General features: G+C 42.9%; 1 protein-coding gene across 2 annotated transcripts in view; it reads right to left on the bottom strand.

Annotated features, from left to right (window-relative positions):
• Positions 1 to 22,061, bottom strand: part of TMCC3 (transmembrane and coiled-coil domain family 3) — a 148,883-nt gene that overhangs the window by 94,337 nt on the left and 32,485 nt on the right. Inside the window, exon 1 of one of the 2 annotated variants that reach the window (XM_072883882.1) lies at positions 9,844 to 9,902. The exons of the other annotated variant lie outside the window; for it this stretch is intronic. The gene's annotated coding sequence lies outside the window, so the exon portion shown is untranslated. Of the gene's footprint in view, positions 1 to 9,843; positions 9,903 to 22,061 lie in introns of those variants that run through there. 2 annotated transcript variants of the gene reach the window in all.

Genomic DNA, 22,061 nt, shown 5'->3' on the forward strand with positions numbered 1-22,061 from the left:
ACGAAGTAGGATATTTGCACCTTGTAAATGGGGCCAGAGCCATTTTCCTTTTGAGCAATGTCCTGCAAACATTCTTGCACCTGTGTGACTTTATTTGCATGAATTTAGTGTGGTAATTCTCGTAAGTAGCAGTTACTAAAATGGTTCAGTTTACTTCAGTTCATTTTGAAATCAAAATATATTTGAAAAATACACTGAAATGTCAAAACTTCTTGCAGAGCAAGAGGAACATTTGGTGCTGAGGGCTATGTGGTACTGAGCTATTCTCTGCCTTCCAAGATCAGTAACAAAATTCATAAAAATTTCATTGCAGAGTTTTGCAAACGAAGAGCTTTGTTTGGCTTTACTTCATTACACTGCTTTACATGTTCACATCACAGATGACTAAATACTGCCCAAACTGCTCCAAGTCTGCAAACTCCCCAAAATAAAAGAAGTTTGATCTGTGAAAGTCTGGCTCAACTGGAGTTCAAGAGAGAGTTTTGCGGCATATGGTAAAACAGGTTTTGGTCCAAATAAATTTTGGATCTCCTTGATCCTAACAATTGTCTTTGTTTTATCTCAGCATAATTTATTTATTTTTAATTTTGTTTTTCAGTGTGGTTTGAGAAGTCTCACTGATGGTACCTGAGCACAGGAAAGCCAGTCACTAGACATGAACTCTGCCTAGCACCAACAGAAGGTGGAAAATGTGCAAGAAGGTTCAGTTGCCTTTCAGCTCCCCCATCCTCAGGGTTCATGTGGGTCTCAGCATAAATTATAGCAGTAATTGCCTTCTGGCTGCCACCGCTCCCAGCAGGCTGCTCCAGGCACACAACCAGCTCCTCGGGCTCAGCTGACGAGTAGGGGTGACTCAAGAGAAAGCAATTCAATCGCTTCTGGTTTTGTGCTCATATCACAGACCTTCTTCCTATGCCTTCCTCTGCCTTCCCCTTAGGCTGAAGTTAGAGCTACAAATGTAATGGTGATGTTGCTGAAATGACAGGAAGAAAATGAATGCCACGATTTTTTTCTTGTATGCCAGAACTAGTGTTGGAAGAGAGTGTGATCTTCCCTCAGCTGGGGACAGGGCTTGGGCCATACCCTGTCCACACATCACATCCAGAACTGCCTGCAGAAATCATCTCCCAGGCACACGAGGGGACTCACAGCTGGTGGAGTAAGAAATGTGATTTATGGAACGTGAACACAATACAGCACAATTTCCTCTCATTTCATTCCACTTCATATCTTGTAGTTGAAAAAAAAAAATATCCCATGCTATCTAGTTTATTGCAGGGGAGTCAGGTTACAGTAATAGCAGAGACTAACCCATCAAATCAGCATTCACTCACTTCAATTACTAAATGTAAAGAGATACCAATCTGTGACCAGGATGGAAGATAAAAATTGAATTGAAAAACATCATGGAGAAAAGTGGCATTCCTCTGTCAAAGGAAGATTTATTCATAAAGCAGGAAAACAATTTCCAAGCTGTGCAAAATCATCTGTGCATCAAGAAATTAATATAGCGAGATCCACATACAAGCCCAGCGATCCAGTCAGAATCGCTGCCCCTTTTATTCATGATGGATACTCTTGAGAAGTGCATCACTGCAGGGTTGACAGGTCTTCCACCTCCATGAGAGGACATCGGTTGGATTAAGTATCATTTTGCAGAGGTGAAGCAAACATTTTTTATCAGTAAAGTGCAGAAATGTTCCGAACTCCCTGAAAAAACATTTGTGGGAGGAAACAGGGCCAGGTGGTGGGAAATTAGTGGAAATTAGTATTTCCATGGTTCTTTGGAAACTGGGAGAGAAGCAACTTGTCCCAGGCATCACCAGAATTGTGTGGCAGAACCAGGAAAGGAATTTCCATTTTCAGACTAGTATCACACCTCTGTTTAAAACTAGCTTGCCTCTCAGTGCTCTGGAGCATGCCCCTGGCACAAGCGAGGCGGTCTCAGGTGGCCAAGGCAGAGAGAACCAGTACACCCCAGGTATACCCTGGCAGGCTGTTGGGAGGGCAGCCGTGTGGCTGCAAGGCCTGGCAAGTCAAAGCCAAGCCGTGATGATCGCCATGCCACCCCCCTTTTGCTTCCTCCTCTCCTGTCACCTAGAGACACAGCCTATGACCAGCATGGGAAATCCCTCATTATCTATTTCACTTGCCTGGAGCATTGGGGAGAATCCTAAAACAAGCCATTAAGCACTGAAGGCCAACTTATTTGTCTAATTTATTATTTCTTGTTTATTATGACGATTAATGACTTCAAGTCTCCATCTCAGTATGAAGACGCAGAAAAGCCTGGCACAGCCTCTTTAATGGAAATGCAGAGCTGAACAACATGTTTGTCAATTAGCAAATTCCCCACTAAAGGGTCTGACTCTTAAAGTAATGAAACAATTACTGCCAGATGTTATTATTTATTAGTTATAACACAGTGGCACTTTTATAACACAGTGGCACTTTCAGTCTAGGGCAAGACCCCACTGTGCCTGGCACAATACAAGCATTGAACAGAATACATAATCCAAGTGGTTCTGTTTGCAGAGCCATGGCCTTATGCCTGATCCTACTGATGCTCTTCAAAACATGCAAGCAAAAATGATATTTATATTAAAATTAGCAACGGTAACAGCAGCAGTTATTCCTCCTCTCAGGAGGAACGCAGGTCACTTGGTTTGCGAGTGCCATCCCTCCTTCCCCCACCAGTGCTGCAAGGAGCTCACCCTGCCCTGAAGATGGGAATACCGGAGGAGAGCATCACAGCCGGTGCACAGGCTTTGCTTCTGGCAGATAGTGCTGGAAGAGCAAAGCAGGACTTGTCCCCTCTCCTACCTCTAAGGCAACTGCCCTTTTAAAAGGCAAGGGCAGCCCCTGACTAGTGCTGGCCTGAGAGAGGAAAGAGGGTAATACTTAGAAACAAACTCCACGGACGGGCAACAGTCCTGTGCCCTCAAAGGTCAGCTCAGGTTTTCCAAGTGAGATGTCGTACAATCTGTCAGCACGGGATGTAACCAAGAGAACGGGTTTCAACTGAGAGAGGGAGCATGGATGCTGAGCCTCGGGGAAGAAAGCTCTACCAAAATGCGGAACGCTTTCCTTAGGCAGCTGATGGAGGCTTCACTGTTGAAGCAATTTACAATTGGATTTGAAAAGAATCACATAAACACCATAGGAAGATTCACAGTGGATTCACAGTGATGAAAAATATGATCCAACAGGCTTTCCCTATCTCTTAACTTGAAGATAAACACTTACCTTTTAAAGTATCCGTGCAATCCAAAGCCTGCTGAAGTGTCTAGAAAGGCAAAATTCAACTGGGCTTCAAATGAGGCCATAAATTTGAGGGAAGGGCCATGGTTTTTTAAATTTGTTTAAACAATGAAAAGCTAACTATAGATTTTGCCAGTAGATTTTATAGATCTGTTGCAACCTTTTATACATTTTGCCATAAATCCCAGCATATTCCTACAAGCCAGGTGCTGCAAAGCTTTTGCTCTTTTTGCCCTGAAGGTTTTTGAACATATTTATATTCAGGCTTGGCAATGCCAATTAATGTGTTAGCTGCAGTAAGATAAGTGTCCTTATTTTTTCCCCATAGCAAAACTAAAACATTAAGTAACTTTGCTTTAAGATATCTAAAATCTACTGGTTTGTAAAAGCAAAAGGAACATGGAATGGAATCTGATCTAGAAACTATATAAATAAATAAAGTAATCAAAACACTAAGTAGTGTCCCATCAATAATGCAATCACACCACAATATCCCAATTTTGAAAAAATGTTATTTTTTTTCTCAGAGCATGTATGTTATTATTTTCCATCTCGAGTAAATGTGCACAACTTTCAGCTCAGCTGTGCATGAAAGTAACGGTGTGAGGCAGAGGTCTGTTTTCCAAGGTAATGAAATCCAACTCAGGTCACTACACAGAGACACACCTATAAAAGCAATAGTCATAAAACTGAGAAAAAACAGGAAATAAATCACTTTACATAATTTGGTATTTTAAAGTAAAAGAACCAATGAAATTTCTTCAAGGTTTTGGGTACCTTCATGGGCTACCATGGGGGAAAAGAAACCCCAAAAACCTAAACCCCCAAAACCCAAGAATGCTCTAGAAATAGGAGATTTAGAATGAAGTATGACAGATGCTATGAAAGTGTTCAGACTGGTAAATTTTAAGTGCATACAGTTACCACTACTTTCTGGAAATTGTTTATCTAGAAGACACAAAAGGCCAAAGGACCATGAGGATGGATGGTCTAGAAGGATCAGAAGTGACCATATTTTTTGTTTCCATTCTTCCCACTAACAAAAACTGCAGAGATAAAGTTTTGGCAGTGACATGGAATGCAAAATCTCTATTATTAGCAACATCAACTAAATCCTACCCCTCCCAAAGGTGGATGCCATTCTTTCTTCTGTATTTCTCCTCTTACGAACTTCTCTTTTTCTGCCTCCTGTTTGGTAAGTGCTGGAATTAGTTGGCCAAGTCATCTCGACTACATGCAACACTGCCCAAAGGCTGTAACCAGAAAGCAAGAGGAAAGCAGTGGGTTTTACAGCTCAGGACTGGTGTAAATTTGCAAGGCCTGAGTGGCTGACACGCTGTGTTATGTTTTTAATTTTACAGAAGAGGGCTACACATGCAAGTGGATGTCAGAGGTAGAAACTTCATCATTTCAGTCATCTCCCTTATCTACCTTTTTCCTGTCCTAACGGAAAAAAGAGCAAACTTCAACAGTAGTGCCAGATCATCTCATCCAATTCTCTATCTCAGAAAGACAGACACCACCAGCTAGGACACAGACACATGGAGGCTTTTCCCTACACACACTCCAGGCAGCCAACATTGAAGGCAGTAAGAAAAACTGCTGCAGTGAAAGCCCTACTTAAGCCTTTGTGTTTATCTGCTAGTGGATTCCTTTCTTTTTCTTGTGTATTTTCTTACAAGGCTAAAATTACTTCAGCGGTGAAAGCCATTAATAATGGAGATAATTGTGTTGCAGGATTTGGTGTCAAGTTAACTGTTTAAAGAGTAACAGCAAAACAAGGGCCTGGTTAACACTGCATCCCCTGTTGAACTCAAAATAGCACCTAATTAACGTGCCGGGGGCAAAATAAGGGTTTGCGTTAAACGCAGTGCTGATGCAGTCTATCAGCTTTTCTGACAAACAACTGCTCCACTTTTTGCTGTTTCCCAGTTCACAGAAGCACAGACGTTTTAGGCCAGCAAAGACCACAACACGTAGCTCTGATCTCCTGCACCACACGGGACACAGAAGTCACCCAGGAATCCCCGCAGTGAAGAGATGACTTCTGCTGAGCCTCATGAGCAAACACTGACGTCAGGAGTTTGTAGATGAAATAAATCCCATGCCTGGTTATGATTCACTCTAAGGCTGGCCTACACCCATTCAAGGCTTTTTTACCCCACTAGGATAGACTGGAGATGCAAGAATAAAGTCCTGTCCCTCTTGGGAAGGCATCTCACGCTTTGTGTCTCAACCTTTTACTCTCTTGAACGTAATTCACTCTTCAACACAGATTCTCTGAGGTGCATAAGCAGGAGGACAAGGTGAAACTCCCGGTATGCTGCTACTTGTGACTTAAATCATTACATGAATCTCAACCTTGAGCAGTAGAAGGCTAGAGAATAACCCAGCACACCTCTAGCCCCAGGAGTGGTATCAATGGATGCATAGTTTTATGGACAAGGCTCCAAAGCCAGAAGGAAGCTGCTGCCTTTCAGATGGAGTGACTGACAAAAACTGAACTGAACTGGATGTAAATGCTACAGTCTCAGTCTTCTCAAGAGGAACCATGTTAGGTCAGAGGAAGCCAAGAGCAACTGCTCACTGAAATTTGCAATGATAACGCTATTACAATGCATTAGTTTTAAGAAGCTGAAAATCCAAGCACAAGTCAGGCTAGTTTCTCACCAAGGATTTAACAGCCTCCCTTTACCTTTATGTTTTTAACACACACGCTGCATTGTCAATTGTTATGGTTAATTATCCCTTTTTGTGGATTTGACATCCTATTTCTTAAATCTCCTCCTACTAAGAAAACATAAGAAAGAACCAAGACCTTGCAGTATTCCTTCTTGCAAGGCAGATGTGGGAGAGCCCTAGCACATGTCATCCACACCGCTGGATAAGGACTCCTTGCTACAGGTATTGTGCACTGCCTCTACTCTTATCCTGAGAAATCCCGACATCCTTATAGAGGCAGGGAACTACATATACATATATATCAGTGGATGAAACCTTCAGACACTGAGTCTAACATGGAAGGGAAGCCCAAGTCTCACTGTGTGCCGGCCAACAGGCACACATGCACACATAGGGAGAAAACCACTAACCTGCCCCATACAGACATCTTCTGGAACAACTGACTTCCCCAGTTATTGCCACCCAATACACAGAATAAGAGTGAGAGTTGCCTGAACAGCAGCTGGCTTAAGATACCTAAACCCATGCATTTAATCCCTGAGTGGCTATCTTTAAAACAAGGGCACGATGATATATCATTTTGTGGAACCTGAGCTTTCTGTAGTCTTGTGGCAGGATCACCTGGTCCTATCAGGACACTGTCCTGTATGGCCCCGTAAGAGAGCTGCATTCAAAGAAATAAAAGTATTGGAATAAGTGCAAAATACCACCATAGTATGCTCAACAAACACATCAGTCATTGATGTGTTTGTTGCGCTCCTACCAGAGGTGCATTGCTTCTGAATACAGCATTGCACTCTACTGCAGGGACAGGTCCTGCCAGGCACCAAGCCGTACGGACACGACGCAATGCGCATACAGCCCCGGACTGTCAGGAGTAACATCTACTATTTTGCTAGCATATTTACACACACTAATTACAGCAACATCTAACTAGGAGGAAATGTTCCCTGGGGCTCCCACCATGGAGCAGAGAAGAGAGGGCACAGCCTTGCTATTAGCAAGAGGCCTTCTTTGGCAGTACCCGAGGTGCTCAAGGTTTTCACCAACAGGCTGTAGCCTGACACTTAGATACTGATAATAAGAAAGCGTTCTCGCAGTCCCAGGAGAAATCCAGTCATACACATCCCCTTTACCTCATCATTTGAACTACCTTGTGCATGTTCATCTACACAACTTAGAGGCTGTAAACCGTCTTCTTTTAAACAGAGTGTAAATTGTCTTATTTACACCATCGCATGGTGGCTTTTGTATATTTGAAACCCCTTTGATTACCATTGGTGATTAGATGGCTGACCTGGGCTGCCCCTGTCTAAGATTCCGCTACCTGAAGCTAGGCAAGGAGTACCCCGAGCCAGGCAGTCAGTCCCAAACTACGCTGCCACAGACCAGGAATTCCCACTGGGCCACCCAACTCCCAACATTTTGCTGCTTTGCATATAAAGCAAAAATACAATACATTTTTTAAAATTGATTTTGCTTGTCTGCTTGTTTTCTACTTCTGGTGTTCTTTCCTAATTCAGTTTTCCCAGTTCTTACTCACATAATGCCAGCTGCTTTCTGTCCTCTGTATTCATGTGTTGCTCACGTAAACTATTCCTATTCCTGTTTAGGTTTGCTTATAAAAACCAGCCTTGCCCTACCCACAAAATGCATTTACTATGGGTGACCACACAGTCAGGGGATAATCATGTGAAATAACTTGTTCCACTTCCAGTTAGTGTCTTCTGTCCCTCACAAGAACACCTCCACCCCTGAAATGCCAGGTTATTGCACTGCCAACTGCTATTCAGAATCTAAAGAATCATTAAATCCAGAAACGTGTTCTTATTCTGAAGAAATTTCATGTTGTCTTCTCTTATAGTCAATACAATAAGAATACATAGTGTGGAGTATCTTGGCTATTATATCAGAAAGGAAAACCATATTACATTTAAAGGAAGGAAGGTGACAAGTGATTTTAATCTGCTTTAAAAATTAGTACTAGAAAACAGGCTAGGACCTTTAATAGATTTGTTGCTCATTTATACCACTGGGTTCTGTACGTGGGCATTCAAGTCAGCACCAGTGAAACTGGTCTCCTGGCCAATCTTTCAAAAACATATGATAATAGATTCATAAACTGAGTCAACTGCTAACTTGAGCAATGAATGCTCAAAACTAGGCCTTGCAAAACAAGAGATGAGTGAGGAACATGACAAATATATTTGGAACATTGTAAATGCAAGCCTTTCTCTGTTTTTCCAAATGGAAGGAAAATTGTGAGGTACATGAAGCCAAACGACTGCATTTACCAGTAAGTGCTGCAAACAAGGACCACAGAAATGCCGACTGACCTATTTTCTTATCTTGCGTGAATTTCAAAAGTAAAACACCACCAGTAAATACCGGTATTATCACATACAGCTTATGTCATCTAATTAATCACGGGTAGTTATTACTGCCAAACTCTTGACAGTCAGGATACAAACACAATCCGTCCTACGTTAACAGTCACCTCTGCAGGCTGACTACTACTTGTTTAGCACATGTACAACACAGCTTGCTGTCATGGAGGCAAAGGATAAGGCCTCTGTAAGAGGGCAGAAGACACAGTCAAACTAAAAAGTGTTTGAGCATCTGGAGAACATCTTTATTCCTAGTCCGCAACCACAGCGGACCACCTAGTCCTGGCTGGAAAAGCAGATAAAAGCAGTATCTAAATACAGGTCAGTTGTACTCAGGAAGCCAACAGCGTTCTCTAAGCAGCCCAGAAGGATAATGTTCTCCCAGCAAGGTGAGAAAGGTTAAGGAGGTACCATTAACTTGGAGAGGTAGATGGTTTCTGCCTTGATGTAGCGTACGTAGGAGTTAACCCCCAGAGAGAAACGAAAGTGCGAGCTGAGCAGCAAGGACCTGAACAGCACTGAAGTCAGACTAGAGGGCTGTTTCTGTTTCTGGAAGTGCAATCCAGCAGTGGTCTGTCTGCTAAAGATAGCCCGAGAGCCTTCCTCAAAACCAGACTCCTCGTCCTCCTGCGTGAATGCAAAGCCTCTCGTGCTGCGGGAGCGCTGCACTGAGCCGAGAGAGCAGGTCTGCCAGCAATCAGCCTACTCGCCCCGGCTGCCCAGGATGGACAGAAGGTGCGGGAGGGCATGTGGTGCCTATTTTTCTTCTGGAGGCTGCTCTTTCTGAGCAAAGATGTGTGGACAATGTTTGTAGGCTGAATTTTAATAGCTGAGTATTAGTGAAAAGGCTGGAGACCTCATAGGAATACACAGGAACCAGAAACTGCAGGGAGGAGCTGGGTTTGCTCTTTTTCCAGTTATGCACTTTTTCTTTACAGACTTCATTAAAAAGTCTATAACAAGATGTAAACTGGTTTGAATTTTCATCGCAAGATTACTAAGGCCAATGAGGGACAGATAAACCCTTTGCTCCTCCTCCCTACACAGTCACACACAATCAAGTCTGAAGTTCAACAGACATGAGTGCTTACAGATTGTAGATGCCCTAAGCTCTCCCAGGGAGAGACCAGCCATGTATCATTCTCAGGCTATTATAAATAAGAGCAAAAGAATAAAGCAAATAATTTGACTAACGCACTTCTTGATCAAACAAAAGAGTAAAGCAATCTTCATTGCTTTTGCACTGCAGAGCAAGCTTCTCTGAAGGACTGCAACCACCAGCTTGCCTTTTTTTTTTTCAATAATGCTATTTTTTCCAAAATATTCTAGATCTTTTATTCACAGCCCGTTCATTTCTGCTCTCTGCATTAGCTGCATCCAAGAGGCACACTATGCATAGCCCTACTACACCCAACTGCAGCTGTCTCGGCGCTGCAGTTTGCATTAGCTATACCTTCAGGACACCGCACTTGCTCCCCGCTGCACTGAGAGCAAGGCACGCGCTGGCTCTTACCTCACACCCGCCTACAGTCAGGCCTGGGATATACCGTGTACGGATGTCCCTCTGCCACGCTGGGCACCCACATGCAGTACACAGCTCATTGGCATGATATATGGTCTCCTTGAGCAGCCGAACCCAACACAAGGGGACGTGGAGCAGGAGTGGGGCCGCAGCCCTATATTCTTTCTGAGGATATTTCAGATGGTGGACACTGTTCCTTCTCCTCAGTCCCACTACACAACCCACAGATGTGGCTTAGTGCTGTGGCCATTCCCCATTCACATGACCAAGAAGTGGCCCATTGCATCATCCAACACGTGGTGCCTCTCTGCTGGGAAAAAATTACGCTGCCCTTGAACATGAGGTTTCCGACAGCTGCCAGTACGTCCCACGCTCCCATGTTCAGCTGTCTTTTATCCACTGGAGCCTGCAAAGAGACTTACTACTAGGTACGAGTTTGTCCCCATCTACCCCCTCCTTCCTTGCACCATGATCCGGGTGATTTCAGAGGAGTCTGCTGCGGGAGCCATGCACCAGGAGGAGATGCGGGAGGGACTCTCTGCTCCCCTCCAGCACCATCTCACAAAAGCAGGCGTGCTGGCAGACGGGAGGGGAGATGTCCAGGCTGTCCTCCAGAGAGCGGGGAGAAGCTTCTTTTGTGGTCACACTAAAGGGATTAAAAAGCCTGCCCCTCCTGAGGTTACTGGGAGTTTTGCTCTTGATTTTCAGTGTCTGGATCTTACCGTGTTTAGGGAGGATCAACTAGCTATTAGATAGGCCACTCCTTTTTCAACACAAAATGAAAACCCTGGAGCACACATAAAAAAGGCTGCTTTTTTTTTTTTAAAATAGTCTCTAACATTCAAAAGGAATTAGATAACAGCTATAACAGCCCCACCTACTCTTGATCCTTTATGCTGCCAGAATGTTTTCTGTAATAAATCATGAGAGCACTACATTACTCCGAAGCTAAAAATGGAGCAGAGTCAGGAGGCAGCACAGAGCTCTGCATACAGAATACAGAGTCGTATTTGATAACATCTGCACTCGGTCTGATTTTAAGCCTCCTCAGGTGAACCCAAATGAGGAGGGAAAGGTTCATGGGGTGATTACAGCACGGGCTGCTTTTAAGCCTTTTTCCTTTCAACTTCACTTTCATCACATTTTGATTTGGGTTGGATTAGCTCCTGGAAAGGGAGCTTAACAGAACACTGATGGCATTGCCAAAGACAAGACAGTTGTTGAAGGGTGGCGAGAGAGTGCAGCTCAATGGCAGGATACAATATCATCTTTCCTCAAATCAGAGGGGTAAGATCACATCGTTTCTTACAGACCTGGAGAGAGAGCTTCTGAAAAAAACGGTCCCACTAACTCTACAGGGGCTAAAATACTGATTTAGAATTTAAAATTAGTAGCAAGCACTGATCACAGTGGTGGACTCGATAAGGCAGCTCATTCCTGCTGAGAGCTGACGCATTGTTCCCGTTGTATCCCGAAGCCCGTCCCAGGCACCCTCACTAAGTGCTGGCTATCCGTGCCGAACAAGCGACCTGGCTGGCTGTGACACCCGCCTGCCTTTGCCCTGCTATCCAAATGGGTCCGCTGAGCTTCTGCTAGGCAAGCGGTTAAATGAAACTATCTCGAAGGTTTATTCGTAACAAGAATAAGAGGTTTTAACATCTGCTAGGGACAACTCTGGATAACGGTCATGAACAGAATTTTTAGTCTTTAGGCTCTATGAACAATTTTAGTTACAATAGCTGAATTTTGTAGATGGCTGAAAAATAGACCCTGACTACTAGCACTCACTTAAATTGGGTAAAGCAGTACGTTTCAGCTGTTGACGCTGAAAAAGCTTTTGGGACAGATTCATACCAGGGAATCAAAAATAATAAATCGAATGAGATTTTTTTTCTTCAAGTAGTCCTACCATCTAGGAACTGAATTTCAGTGAGAGCTGAAACTCATGGGGAGCTAATGAAAGTACTGCTGCAGGCTGCTAGTCCCGGGAGTTTTAACACCCACAGCTGCTGGAAAGCACATGGACCAGCTCTCAGATTTCTGGCAGGCTTTACTGCTGCACATTTACCATGTAAATAACCCTGTGTGATGCAAAAACATCTTAAGGGTTCTTTCCACGTCCAGATGGTATTGTTCTTTCTAGGCCAGTCTGCTAGATATCTGATCTTAAGGCAGCCTGGCAGGCTGCTTAGATCTTCCCCTCAGATGTCTCCATGTTTTCTTCTGTGACTGACTTACTGGAACAAGAAAAAATGAAAAGCAAAACTCAAAATCGCTACTCGCAGATGTGCACAAACTGCAATTTTGCGAAGAAATCAAATGGAGCCACCTCATTAAGAACTGATCAAATATGTGAGGAGTACTTCTAAAAAAAGAAGAGGAAAAAGAAGAACAGTTAATGACTGACATGATTTGAATTAATAGATATTAAGGCCAGCAAGACTATTATACTTACCAGCCAGTCTGATCTGCAAAACACCAGCCAAAGAAAACCTCAGGAAAGCCTGTCTCCACTGAATTATTTTTAAGTCTACACACAGGCATTCATTAGACACATCCATTTAGTCCTTCCATCATCCTGCACTATTCCGGCTTTATTATTTAGTACAGATACAACAAAGGAAGATGGTTTTATTGCTCACGCCTAGTACTTTTTGTGCCTTTCTCTGCATGCTGTAAAACCAGCAGACTTATGAATGACCTGATCTGCTCTCTGTGGCACTGCTTGGCATTCTGGCCACAACGAGCACCAAACCGTAATCCCTACTGAGGAAAATTTGAGGGACAACTAAAGCATACCAGGAGCACTTAGCTCACTAGCACTTTCAGTCTGTTTCCCATTAGAAATAATTTTGTCTGTGTCTAATTTTATCTAAAGCGTGGACCATTGGTGATAGCATCACGGTCCAGTTTGGTTTATCGATATAGAGATTGCGTCTGCATGTCCATCAATTTCCAGTAGGCATCCTTAACAAATGTAACTCAAAAAAACCCACCCAAACTTAGAAACCATTTTTTACTTCTAAAATGCAATAATTTTCCCATATATCTAGCAAACCAGAATCATTAGATCAATTCTCCTCCTTCAGTCACTAATCACCCCAGGAGCATTTCCTCAGTTTTAGTCCCCCTGAGCTTGAAGCCAGACCCAAAATCTACTTTGGACCTGGACAGGCAGAAAGCTCCAGGGACAAGAAAAGTTCCAGGCACGGGCATTGCCCTGGCTGTTAGGGTGGAAATACGAGATGCACAACCAAAATGAGACTCCAGGGGCTGATATTCTGTTCTTCCCTCAGTCCCAGGCTGCTGTGCAACCATATACCATTTTTCATAAACACCATGGTCATGAGGACCATATAAAGGCCCTGGAGGTGGAGCAGTTGCCACTCACAGAGGCTAGAAGGACTCCACAGCTATCAAACCATGACAGGATGACCCGAGAGAACAAAATCCCTAGCTGATCCAAAGTTTTGCACAGTGTTTTCAAGGTAAAAATCAACACAAACAGGTAACTTCTTGAGCTAGACTCCAAAGACTGTAAGAAAAAAAAAATTGACAGTGCTATTCCTCTGCAGAAAAAAAAAGTTCATTAATTGAGTTCTGGTAGAGGAAGAACATGCAGAGTCTGTAATAAGGATCTCTGCTAGGAGGGAAGGGTTGCTCCTAATTTTTTTCTATCAGGAAGTGTTGTTTGTTAATGTGTGGGGTTTTTTGTTTGGGTTGGTTTTGGTTTGGGGTTTGTTTTTTTTTTTTTGGGGGGGGGGTGCATATGTGTGTTCATGATAGGACTTTTTAGCTCCTTAAAGCATTGCTTCAATTAAGAGTTGAGCTCTGCAATCTAAGGAACCTGATTCATGCATAACCACTGGCATAAACAGTGTTGAACCATGAACTCAAATCACGTACGGAAAATCCAGAGACAACAGTGAGATTAAACACTATCTCCATTAAGACATGTTTTGTTAAATGCCTTCTACTGAGGATGTATTTTGATAAAATATGCCTGTTGTCTCCATGCTATGGATATCTGGGCTGTTATTCTAAAAATAATTGAACTATTTTTCTTCAATTCAGGAAGTTACTTAATTTTATTAATTGCAAAGCAATGTACAACATTCATAAACAAGTCATGAAGACTGCAGGCTAATACTGGCATGGTCAACTTGCACAATAAAAGGAGAGATTAAGCTTGTTGTCTTAATTGCACTTGTGTAATCAATTTATTTTGGATACTGAAGAACTGAACAAAATGGTGCTTTCATTTAATTTAAACACTAACAAAAATTAACAGTTGGACTTCTAGCTAAGCAGCCAGAAATACTTCCACTGTTCATAATGCAGTGCTCATACTCTTGCTATAAATAAGCAGCCTAATGACATCCAAACAATCCAATCAGTCAAAAGACGGACACAAAAAGAAAAAATATTTTAATACTCTTGCCATTTTAGCATGCCAGAAGTTAATTAGTGGTATTAACATTTGAGTTTTGAGACCCAAACCGAGGTTGGTTTCAATGACTCTAGACAGTATAAGGCTGCAGAGCAAGGCTAGTCAAAGCAGAATTTCAGTATTTTAAAATACTGAGAGAGTCACTGAGATTGAAGAACTTGTTTTAAGAAGACAACCAGGAGATATTAGATCCTATACTTTTAAAGATTTTGACTTCTGGTTTACAGGTCTCAAAATTCTTATTTTCCCAGGTTTTCCCAGAGTTTGAGAAACTAGAAATGGTATTTAAAGGTGAGAACTGAGTGTAATCATCCCCAAAAGAAGTCACTCTAAGACCAGCAGAGTGTAGCAAGTGTCCCCTGTGAGTGCATGCTGCTAGTAATATAAGCAACCTGTTCAGCTAACATTATATTTAATCTTCATACAATGCTTACTGAGGGAAAAAATATTGAATCTTGTAAGAAAGTTATTGCATTTAATATTTCCCATAACATGATGCACATGGTTTACTGACGTATCTCCAGGAGGCTGTAAGAGGAAAAAAGCAGGGTCCATCCCTCCAAGTGCTAACTGCAGCATTACTGCCAGACCTTAACAGGGAGGGGAGGAGGCAGCTGCCTGCAGTCCTGGCAGCTGCCTGCAGTCCCACCTTGGCAAAGTGGGGCCCAGCCTCAAGAAATGAGGAGGCTAAATCTTGTAAGAGGCAAGCCCTAGCATCTGCTGGCCTGGGTTGGCACGAAAGAGAGTCACCTTTAATTCTAGGCCTAGGGCTTGCTGTTCCTCTGGGCTTTTCTGGTTCTCTCAAACTGATTTTTGTGGCTCAGCAGGGATGGAGGCCAGCACCATGGCAGACTTGGGTCCCAAATGTTTGCTGGAAGGCTATCAGAGCTAATGTTCTCCCTCCTGCCTGCATGCAGACCGGCTTTCTACCAAACCAATGCCAAACACACCCAGAGAAAGTGCCACTGCAACTGGGTCAAGGTAAAGGACTTGGCAGCCAGCTCAGACAGCTTCATGTCCACCACAGCCTCCTGGAGATCTTCGCCACCGATCCAAAGGATCAACCCTACATAGCAAGCTCTGTAGCAGCCAACAAAGAAATCCAACCAGAAAAACTTAATGGGAGATACAGTGGTCAAGCTGAGACTGGGTTTTCTCCCTGTTTGAAAAACTCCAACAAGACTACAGATTGTGTACACACTAGTTAAACCCAAACTGAGGCTATAAAAAATATTAGGATGGAATATCTATTGCACATGGGTCTCTCTAGGCCTCTCTACAATTATGAATGCCTGCTTGTCTCTAGAGGAAACCCAGGATACTTGTCCATCCACTGAGATCATGGCAATGCCTTTCAGAGCTCTGTTTTGGATGTCGTCTGCTCAGCAGAGCTCTGTTTTGGCCAGACCATGGGACAGGCTACCCAGAAAGGCCATGGAGTCTCCATCCTTGGAGATACTCAAAACTCAACACCAACACACCCACGCCACCTGCTCTAACTGGGCCTGCTTTGAGCAGGAGGTGGGAATACAGGCATCCAGAGGTCCTGTCCAACCTACCTGATTCTGCGATTCATCTCTCCCCTAAAACTAGCAAGTTGAAACTGTGCAAGATGTTAACATGAAAAATAATGAAGGTAAAAGTCAAAGGAGGCTATATTTGGTAGGGTTATGATATGGAAGAAATCTTAAATGGAAAATTTTGAGGAAAGACAAGAACAGACAAAGGTTTCACTAGCTCCTGCTCTGCTGTAATCCAGACCAGTCATTCGTGGTTCACCATAGGCACATAGTATTTTAAGAAAGAGGCTTGAAACTTTTAAACTAAATACAACTTTTAAACAGCAAGAAAAATATTCTGAAGTGTCTTGTGCTTAGTGAATTCTTTTATCTATTAGAGCTCAATTCAGCTCTCATGAGGTCACAGTCCATCCATTAATTTTAGTGCAATTTGGATCACGACCTAAATTAGTTGGCTGATCAGCCTGTCTTTTTAGTCTCGGCATTTTGGATAGTCACAATCATGGCCAAGACTGATTACAAAGAGTCCCTCTCAGGTCATTCCACTTTTAGTGAGGTCCCCATGTTTTTTTCAGGAGGTTAAGTGACTGCATCAATTCATGCAGTAAATCATTGACGTCAAAGTGTATTTACTTGCTCCCCACTGCCCGAGTTCATCCACCTAACTTGTTTTCTTTAACTGTGGCACCTAAATTGCTATCCAAGCACTCTCTATATTCTGTGCAAAGAGAAATGGACTGTCATTTAAAAGCTTCAGATTCTTTGGAGTGAATTTGGGCTGATGTATCTAGATCTCCCAATAGTAACAGCTACAGACAGATCAATGCTTTTGCGTCAGAGATAGGACTCTGCTTTCTGACTCCCACTATTTTGGAAAGTAGACTACCACAGTTTTCACTGCCATAGTAATTCACTAAATAAAGGACACTGTATTCAGCAGTGATTATTGAAAGTAAGCCTGACAGAAATTTTCCAGCAAAAGTATAGGTGGAAAACACAGTTTCTGTAAAAATGCAATGAAAATCGAAACTAAATAGATTATAGTTACCTCCGCAGAAGAGACAGAGTGGACTGTGTTTGGCAACTTCCATTCGACGGAAAATTTGCTGTCTTTTTGGGAGCGACAAATACGCTGACTGATCAGTAATTTCCTGGCCCCGTTGAACTTCAGTTCACAGGAAACATGGAAACAGGAGAGGAAATGAGCTCTCTCTTTACAAGCACCCAGAAGGCTGTAGAGTGTTACGGAAAAGCTAATGTGGATTTATCAGAGACAGATCGTGTCACTCTTCCTCCCACAACGGGATAAAAGGCCTTTCTGGGCAAGACAGAAGTAGGAGATGCTCTGTATCTTCAGTTAATATACAGCTTTTTTAATGCTCTTTCAAAATACAAAACTAGAAAGTGCTTCGCAGTGGCTCCCTGCCAAGCAGGAAGGCCGTACCGCGTGATACTTGCTTAGGTCTCGACTGAGACAGTGGAATAGAGAACATGCATTTTCTATACACAGTACAGACAGCATCTGGAAGGGGCTGCGAGCACATGGGAGGACAGAATTAGAAGATAAAAGGATTTGAGAAATCGGTCGGAATGGACTTAAAATAAGATGATAATACAGCATGAACAAATGAAGAAGAAGTTATCAGCTGCACAAATGCAACATGGAGAACTGGTGTATGTGGAGATCAGATAGGGTCACAAATATATGTCCGGCTCATGCTGTTGCAAAAACAGACAAACAAACAATGACCCTAAAACAAACTCCACCTTGGAATCCATAAACATTTGTTTCACCTGTAGATGTTAATGTTTCAGCAAGAGTACTGCACCCAGCCTGGGCACCACACTTCTCAGAAAGCATGGACTACCGCAGCGTGGCCAAAGAAGAACACAGATAATTAAATGCAATGAGAACAGTAACTGGGGTTGTTGCGTTTAGTCCAGGATTTTTCTACTCCTGTTCTCTGCTACCGCTCAGGATCCCTGACCATATTACACCTTCCACGTGACTCCCATTCCCATTACTCATCCTGCATCACAGACTGGTCAGATGAGATTTTCCATATTGCAGCATGGGAAATTTTGTTCTACAGAAATCTCAGTTCCTTTAACAACCATGTAGCACTGTTCTCATAGGGAAATACATCTGCAAGTTATACATGGGACAGCCAGCATCAGAACTAGAACTGAGGCCCGGGCTTCAGCTCACCCCACTAAAAGCATGGCTAATTTCCTTCTTGCCTACACCCTTTATTTCAATGTACAGCCAGAGCAAAGGTGGGGCTGTGACCTTCAAGCTGTTCTCTCTGTCCCAGATGACTTGACTGATACAGAAAGGACAGGGAGGCACAGCAGTGGTTCAGTGACATTACAGCTTCTACTGTAAAGTGACAGGGAGAAAAAAATTCAGATAAAAGAAAAAAGGAGAAGCAAAAGTGGCATTCTTACAGAGACAGAGCAAAAAAGCCACTGGCAGGAGAGAGTTGCTGCTAACTGAAGAACTCCCTGCATCCGACAGTCCTAGAGAGTCTGAATGCACTCACGGGCAACTCCAGCACCAAAAAGAGCTCCAAAAGAAATGTAAAAGCATCTCTTTTCTTTTTGTGTTAGTTAATGTCAACCAAGCATATAAAAATCAAAAGCAACAGATGTCTTAGAGGCAGCATGGGAATTCACAGGGGACCATGCTTGTTTGTTGTACTTTGCTAGTACGTCAAAAACTTGAAGAGATTCATCAAATAGCCTTGACATTTTCCTACTGTGTGATGCTGCAGATACCCGTGTTTTCAGCTCACTAAATACTTGGGAAACACTATACCTTAAGAGGAGACAAGTAAGAGTGTTGTTTCAGGAATCTCAGCTCCTCAGGCTGAAGGACTGTTATGGAAATGTCTGGAGAAGATAAGTTTATCTCTGACCAGATAGCATAAACTGTCATAATTTCAGTGCCTGTAGGAAGCTAAGGCCACCCTGAACTGCCTCAGAAAGTGTTTCTTTATTTACTGTTTTCAGTAAAACATGATGTTCTTTCGCCATGGGTAAGTTCTCCACAGCAGCGTGTGCCTGCTCTCCCATCGGAGCCCAGCAGCGGGGCTGGCTGTGCTCCCAGACCGAGGGCAGGGACACGGCGAGGAAAAGCTCCACCACCAGCCCGAGAAAGACCTCTGGCTACTCGCTTCCCCTGAAGCCCAGCCACTGCCACCACCCCAGCTTCGTGTGCGTGGCCGAGCTCCCCTGCCCGGCACCAGAGGCAGGCAGCACGTGCTCTGCCCATGCTGCACCGTGGGGCTGGGAGCACGCGTCTCTCCTCCCGCTCTGCCGTCCCTTCCCTTACATAAGTAAAGGTAACCCAGAGGCCACGGCGATTTCTGGATGAATACATGTCGTACAAGATATCTGCTGGCTCACAAGCCCTTTTTTGTTTGCTTCAGATACCGCTGCCCGATAAGGGAAGCAGAACCACTTTAGCCTTGAGAAAGGACAGCGCTTACAAAGGCATCCCCATCGCCCAGTCCTTACTGACGCACGCTGGGGCTGGAGGACAAACACAAGCCATCTCTCCTTCAGTTTTTCATGGGGGCCAAAGGAAAGGGTTTCAACCTTCGTCATAAACCAGCATATTTAATACCCAGTTGTCATCAGTACACTTCTGGTCAATACATGAAATTAACTCGTTTCTGATTTTCTATTTGGAAGATCATTCTAAAGACAAATGAGGAATGAATCATGAAACAAAAAAGGTAACATTGGCAAGTCTTATAAATAAATCTCTTCCTCGTGGTGTTTTGCAGGATAATGCACAACCATATGAAGTTTTTATGGCTACAAGTTGAATATTTGCTCCACAGTGCATGGGAGAAAGGGGGAAACCACAAGGCTTTTTGCCCCTTTCTCCCCAGCTCTCCTCCCCATTACTCAGAGCACGTCCGCTCCTGCAGCATGTGTAGTAGCTACAAGAGCAACAAGTCTCCCTCCTTTTTAGATCTTTTCTCCATCCGTCCCTTGACAAACTCCGTGCGACTCTCCAACAGCAAGAAAGGAACAGGGACCAGTCTGCATCTGCATAGGTGACACGGGTTTGGGAAGGATGGTTTGAAAGGCTACAAAACAGAAAAATAAAAGTGTAAAATCTACAGGTATCAAGAGAAAACCAGTAATAACCTGCTGGGAGCACAGAGATTCACTGGAATGAGATTACGTGCTGTCATTTTCCATCAGCCCTGTCAACTGATTGCAGCATTTGATATATGCAGGCAAGAGTCTCAGGCAATGGCAGATGATCACAGCTCATTTCTTCCATCATTTGAAAGTCATTAGGATTAGAGCGCTGCATGCACCAGAAGCATCAAATTAAGCACCCATCACAGGACCAATCCCCATCATCCCCTGGGTTTTTGCAAATTAACACTGCAAATTAAGTATTTTAGTGAAAGAACTTTTAATTTGTTTTCTTGGTTACCAATGATTTAATTATGCCTACTTTTAAAACACAAGATGATCAAAAGTTCTCTTTTTTACATAGCTACCAAAGCTGTAGCTAACAAAGCAGTATTTTACTACTCCATGTTACAATTGCAAAATTATGATGTGAATGTAGAAACTAAAATTCAAAATAAAACTCATATCTCGGTTGTTATTAAACTTGCATTGTTAATAATACTTGCATTACCAAGGATTAGTAGGAACAGTAGGAAAGTACGGTTCACAAACAATCCGAAGTAGCAGGAAAGTGGGGAAATGCAGCGGCACCAACTTTCAAATCATTTTATCCATCTGTACTGTAAATCAAGACATTCTCTAACTTCAGGCTCCCAGCCTGCCAAGCACTACATACATTGCTAGATCAAAGCATTCAGAAGCACAACATGGGCTAAGCAAACTTTTACAATATTTTGATTTGTTGACCAAAGACAGATAATCTAGAACACCGTGGCAGTACAAGTACCACCAAGCACAGAACAAACAGGCTCTGTATGTTTGCCAATCCACTTGACTATCATCATCTTTAATGTAAAATGTAATATTCTGGCTTAAGCTTGCTGGATTTATTTACAAAGTAAGACAATTAACACTCGGAGAGTAAATCTGGGGAATGTCTCCTCATTCGGTATGCCTCAGAAAGATAGCAAATCTTTTTGAAGTGTTGCCATGTACAAGAAAATATACAGAACGATAAACAGAGGAAGCAGAAAAACACTCCACAGCATATGGTTTATGTAAATTGAAACTGAAGTCTGTATGCGGAAAATGAGAACAAAATGTAACATTTATTGGATTCCATTCACTTGGAGCATAAAGCTGGAATTATAATAGCAGGTGTTCAGATATATGTTTGAATGCCAGGCAATTACTCAAGTACAATTTTTGTCTACTACAAAGTACATGTTAGTAATTTAGCTCAAAATGGTGTTAGTATTTCTAGGTCTCCTAAGTCTGCTTTTTTTTCCAGGCCAGTTTATCTTCTGCTACCACTCCATGTACTGTACACACAGCATCTTTTACACAATATGACACAAAAAAAGCTGAAAACTGCTAATAAAAACCAGTAAAAGAAAACCTTTTATACCTGTGATTCTTTCCCCAAATGTTATTATGGATTAACACCACATACACTCCCACAAGTGAAAAAGGAGAGAAGGTAGATGTAAAACATGCGTAATGCTAGACCTACGCATTTCCGAAAGGAGAGATTGCTACAAAGGATTACATTATTTTCTCTCTGTGCAAAAAGTACACAAACACTACTGAAAATAGAACTATATGTTACTAGCCCCTTCCTATCCCATGCTATGCAGGCCACTTCGGAGCAAAGCGTGCCCCCTCTTTCACAGCTGTATATGATGATCTCCAAAGTAGCTGGTATGCTAGTAGACTTGAACCACTATTTGGGAAGTCCTTTTTGAACCATCATTATACTGTGGAGCAGTTGCAGCTCCAATTCAACAAGGTGCTTCAGCCCATAGTCCCAGGAGACCATTGAAACAAGGGAGCCAGTTTATACACTTCATCTTTTAATGAGTTAGAAGTTTAGGAGAAGTTATGATTTCATACAAAAAGTCACCCTCGTGGCTCCTCCACAAGCCACATACACTGCCCTAATTCCTTCAAGTAGCTGAATTCGGTTGTGTAATTCTGAGCCAATTTTCCCCCCCCCAAGTAGGAAATCAGGCCTTTAGTGCAGAATGTGCAGATGTGCATACCCAAGTGTGTGCATTTGCTTATGTGTATGTTCATGCTTC

This window comes from Ciconia boyciana, chromosome 1 (genome assembly GCF_034638445.1).
Source record: "Ciconia boyciana chromosome 1, ASM3463844v1, whole genome shotgun sequence".
In the NCBI taxonomy this organism is placed as follows: Eukaryota; Metazoa; Chordata; class Aves; order Ciconiiformes; family Ciconiidae; genus Ciconia; species Ciconia boyciana.